Genomic DNA, 6,000 nt, shown 5'->3' with positions numbered 1-6,000 from the left:
TTCGGAGAGCTGAATCATTGGAAAAGATCCTGATGCTGGGAAAGATTGAGGGCAGGAGGAGAAAGGGATGACAGAGGATGAGATGGTTGGATGGCATCATCAACTCAATGGACATGAGCTTGAGCAAACTCAGATATAGTGAAGGACAGGGAGGCCTGGCTAGCTGCAATCTATGGGGTCGCAAAGAGTCGGACATGACTGAGGGACTGAACAACAACAATTGTTGTCTCAGATGGTGAAGAATATCCCTGAAATGTGGAAGACCTGGGTTCATTCTCTGGGTTAGGAAGATCTCCTGGAGCAAGGAATGGCTACCCACTCCAGTATCTTTGCCTGGAGAATCCTATGGACAGAGAAGCCTGCGAGTCCATGGGGTTACAAATAATCAGACACAACTAACGCTTTCACTTTTTCATAATAACCAATAACCTAGTAAGTAAACTCTTCTCCTAAGTTCAATGAGCAGCTCTAGCAAATTAACTGAACCTGAGGCAGGGGTCACTGGAATCTCCAATCTATAGTTTATTGGTCAGAAGCACTGATAATAACCTGGACTTGAGGTGGGCATCTGAAGTGGGGAGGGAGGACTTTCTTTTTTTTTTAATTAATTGTTATTAGTTTAGTTTCTTTACAATGTTGTGTTAGTTTCTGCTTATAGTAGAGTGAATCAGTTATATGTATGCATATATCCCCTCTCATTTTGGATTTCCTTCCCATTTAGGTCACCACAGAGTATTGAGTAAAATTCTCTCTGCTATACAGTAGGTTCTTAATTAATCATCTATTTTATACATAGTATCAATCGTGTATGTATATCAGTCCCAATCTCCCAATTCATCTACACCCTTTCCTCCCTTGGTGTGTCCCCTGTACTCTCAATACTCTTCAGCACTATCACTTTTGATACCAGACATGTGGGTTTCCACACATTAAATAGTCCTCTGACACCAGTCTTATTAACTCTATTCTTACTCCTTGGAAGGAAAGTTATGACCAACCTAGACAGCATATTAAAAAGCAGAGACATTACTTTGTCAACAAAGGTCCATCTAATCAAGGCTATGGTTTTTCCAATAGTCATGTATGGATGTGAGAGTTGGACTATAAAGAAAGCTGAGTGCTGAGGAATTGATGCTTTTGAACTGTGGTGTTGGAGAAGACTCTTGAGAGTCCCTTGGACTGCAAGGAGATCCAATCAGTCCATGCTAAAGGAAATCAGTCCTGGGTGTTCACTGGAAGGACTGATGTTTGAGGCTGAAACTTCAATATTTTGGCCACCTGATGTGAAGAGCTGACTCATTTGAAAAGACCCTGATGCTGGGAAAGATTGAAGGCAGGAGGAGAAGGGGATGGCAGAGAATGAGATGGTTAGATGGCCTCACTGACTCAAAGGACATGAGTCTGGGTAAACTCCAGGAGTTGGTGATGGACAGGGAGGCCTGGCATGCTGTGGTTCATGGAGCAAAAAGTCAGACACGACTGAGTGACTGAACTGAACTGAACTGATAGATATACCTGGAGGTAGTGTTAGATTTCACATGTTAAGGGTTTAGTTCCACAAGAAAGTCCCCTCTCCATCTCTCTACAAATGACCCAGTTTGTACAGACGTGGATAGACCTAGAGACTATTATACAGAATAAAGTAAGTCAGAAAGAGAAAAGCAAATATTGTATATTACTATGTATATGTGGGATCTAGAAAAATAATATAGATCTTATTTGCCAAGCAAAATCAGAGATACAGACATAGAGATCAAACATATGGACACCAACAGGGAAAGGGGGATGGATGAATTGGGAGATTGGGATTGACATATATACACAATTGATACTATGTATAAAATAGATGATTAATTAAGAAATATTGCTACGACGGCAATATCCCCTCAACTGATCTATAGGTTCAATGCAATTACTATTAAAATAGTGGCTGAGTGCAAGCTGAGAATCATTTTTACATATTTAAAATTTAAGCTAACTTTTATTTTAGATTGAAATGTGGTTGATTTACAATGATGTATTGATCTTGGGTGTGCACCAAGGTGGTTCAGTTGTACATATGTGCTTGCATGCTCAGTCACTTCAGTTGTGTCTGACTCTTTGCAACCCTATGAACTATAGGCCCCCCGAGGCTCCTCTGTCCATATGCTTATCTCTGGAAGAATACTGGAGTGGGTTGCCAGTTCCTCCTCCAGGGGATCTTCCCAATCCAGAGATCGAACCCATGTTCCTCCATTGCAAGCGGATTCTTTATCACTGAACCACCTGGGAAGCCCATACATGTATCTATTCTTTTTCGGTTTCTTTTCTCATATAGGTTATTTATGAATATTAATAGGAACACTGAGTGGTTTTTACATTTTTTTCAGCTTTATTACTACTTATTTTTGGATCTTTTTTAAAAACAAAAATTGTAAAGGGAGGTCCAAGAGGGAGGGGACATATGCGTATCTATAGCTGATTCATGTTGATGTATGGCAGAAACCACCACAATATTGTAAAGCAACTATTCTTCAGTTCAGTTCAGTCGCTCAGTCATGTCTGACTCTTTGTAACCCCATGAATTGCAGCACACTAGGCCTCCCTGTCCATCACCAACTCCTGGAGTTCACTCAAACTCACGTCCATCAAGTCGGTGATGCCATCCAGCCATCTCATCCTCTGTCATCCTTTTCTCCTCCTGCCCTCAATCCCTCCCAGCATCAGAGTCTTTTCCAATGAGTCAACTCTTCACATGAGGTGGCCAAAGTACTGGAGTTTCAGCTTTAGCATCATTCCTTCCAAAGAACACCCAGGGCTGATCTCCTTTAGAATGGACTGGTTGGATCTCCTTGCAGTCCAAGGGACTCTCAAGAGTCTTCTCCAACACCACAGTTCAAAAGCATCAATTCTTCAGCGCTCAGCTTTCTTCACAGTCCAACTCTCACATCCATACATGACCACTGGAAAAACCATAGCCTTGACTAGACGGACCTTTGTTGGCAAAGTAATGTTTCTGCTTTTGAATATGCTGTCTAGGTTGATCATAACTTTCCTTCCAAGGAGTAAACATCTTTTAATTTCATGGCTGCAATCACCATCTGCAGTGATTTTGGAGCCCAAAAAAATAGTCTGACACTGTTTCCCCATCTATTTGTTATGAAGTGATGGGACCAGATGCCATGATCTTAGTTTTCAGAATGTTGAGCTTTAAGCCAACTTTTTCACTCTCCTCTTTCACTTTCATCAAGAGGCTTTTTAGTTCCTTTTCACTTTCTGTCATAAGGGTGGTGTCATCTGCATATCTGAGGTTATTGATATTTCTCCCGGCAATCTTGATTCCAGCTTGTTCTTCTTCCAGCCCAGCGTTTCTCATGATATACTCTGCATATAAGTTAAATAAGCAGGGTGACAATATACAGCCTTGACGTACTCCTTTTCCTATTTGGAAGCAGTCTGTTGTTCCACGTTTCAATTAACAGTAAATAATAAACGTTTAAAACATTGTGCATATATAATGTGAAGTATGTCCACATTGATAGATGAAGAGAATGAGCCATTTGAGAGGGAGAGGTTAGATACCCTTAAGAAAGTCTTGGAAGTAGAATAAAGAATAACCAATGGTAGAGATAGGCTTGGAAATAAAGTGAAGAATTTCCTTTTTAAGAGAAAATGACAAGGAGAAGAATTATAGAAAATAAAAAGATGTTTTTTGGTGGAGAGAAGTTGAGCCTCCATCCCAGGGATGAAATTTTAAATACTTAGCCATGAGGGCAGGGTGGACCCCAAGTGTCCAGACACCACATGGAAGCCCTCTCCTCCATCTGCGTTAACTCTTTAGTTACTGGGCAAAGCGAGGTCTCAGGGTGGAGGCCGGGGAAGCAGCCAAGGCAGGAACAGATCACTGGGGCTGAAGCAACATCTCCTAGTTGGAAATCTAAAAGAGTGAATACAAGTGATCAAAACCAGTCGCTCGTGACAAAAAGAATATCGTACCATCGTATGATGAATATCTAGCTCTGTGACTGAGGAAGGGTTTTTTGGTTCGTTTTTTTAATCAAATAAATAATGGATGCCTTTCACAAACACAATGTGTGTTGGCAAACGGTCTAAAGAGAGAGGATGAATTGAAATAAAAATTGTTCACACTCTTTCGGCTGATTCTCTCATAGTGAAGGACAGTCTCATAGTTCAAATGGGGGAAATGGGGTGAATTTCAGGACGCAAAATCTGGTGTTTATTTGAGGTTCTTCCTCTGAACACCAGCCACAGACCTTTTTGCAACTCCGCCTTCCTACTGGTGGAGGAGAGCAAGATGATAATACCTCGCACTCAAGAGAATACAGGAAAGTGCTTGGGGATTCCCAGATCACGGCTGCCAAGCGCGTGGTATGGAAACCATCGCCAAGGTAATCACGTCATCCTCAGCCACACGTTGATCTCCCTTCACTTGTCTGCGTTTCAGAAATGTTTCTCCCTCCTTACTCCAAAGCATTGCAGTCCTCTAGCACAAGATATGCTGGCCTGAGGGCTGCTGGACTGGTGGAACAGGACCCAAAGAATTAATTTTTTAAAAAATATTTATTTTGCTGCATTGGGTCTCAGTTGTCATGTACAGGCTTCTCTCTAGTTGTGGCACCCAAATCTTAGTTCCCCCACAGCATGTGGGATTTCAGTTCCCCAACCAAGAGTTGACCTCGTCCCCTGCACTGGGGGAGAGGGGGGTTTTCTTAACCACTGGACCAATAAGAAAATCTCCCGAAGAGTTAATTGGTCCCTGATCTAGGGCATGCTGTATGTGGCCATAGCCTTTTCAAAACCCAGACTTTCCTGACTAAAAGGGACCTTTTATCGAACCCCAGGTCCCTCGAAGAGGAAACCACAGCGAAGGTTAAACCAACATTTAGATCCATTTGGATCTTTTAATCCAGTATCCTTAATTCTTTCTTGTTGGAAAGCTTAACTATAATTTATTATACATGAAGGGAATTTCTTGACACATACCAGTTATTTGTAATTCAGATAAGATGGCCACTTGAGACATTCCCAGAGGTTTTAAGACATAATAGGGAACACATTATATTTGAATATATAGCTGATATATTGACCCAGTGGGACTCATGGTATAAGCAGAAAACAGCCTGATTCCCTTCTATCATGCCTGCTGAAACCTGCTCTGTCTGGGCTAGTTGTTTTCCTGCCCCTTGTATAAATTAATGTGTAGGTCTGGTAACTTTGGGGTCACTCTCAATTAAAAAATAAATTTAAGAAAAAAGCCTCTGAAAAAGACAAATAATCATATGATATCACTCATATGTAGAACCTTTAAAAAATGATATAAAAAGACTTACTTATAACACACAAAGAGACTCACAAACATAGAGAACAATCTCATGGTCACCAAAGGGGAAAGAGGGAGGAGAGGGATAAATTAGGAGTTTGGGATGAACATATACACACTGCTAAATATAACATAGATAACCAACAAGGATTACTGCATAGCACAGGGAACCATATTCATTAACTTATAACAACCTACAATGGAAAAGAATCTGGAAAATATTCATAAATATGTATAACTGAATTATTCTGCTGTATACCTGAAACATTGTAAATCAACCATGAGTGAGTGAGTGAAAGTCACTCAGTCGTGTCCATCTCTTTGTGACCCCATGGACTATACAGTCCATGGAATTCTCCAGACCTGAATACTGGAGTGGGTAGCCGTTCCCTTCTCCAGGGGTCTTCCCAACCCAGGGATCGAACCCAGGTCTCCCACATTGCAAGCAGATTCTTTACCAGCTGAGCCACAAGGAAAGCCCAAGAATACTGGAGTGGGTAGCCTATCCCTTCTCCAACAGACCTTCCCAACCCAGGAATTGAACCAGGGTCTCCTGCAGGTGGATCCTTTACAAACTGAGCTATCAGGGAAAACAACCATGCTGCTGCTGGAAACCAACCATACTTCAATTTAAAAAACACACAAAACAAAAGGCCTCTCATTACTTATAGCCAAAAATA

The sequence above is a fragment of the Budorcas taxicolor genome, chromosome 6 (genome assembly GCF_023091745.1).
Source record: "Budorcas taxicolor isolate Tak-1 chromosome 6, Takin1.1, whole genome shotgun sequence".
NCBI classification, from domain to species: domain Eukaryota; kingdom Metazoa; phylum Chordata; class Mammalia; order Artiodactyla; family Bovidae; genus Budorcas; species Budorcas taxicolor.
This window is presented reverse-complemented; position numbering follows the sequence as displayed.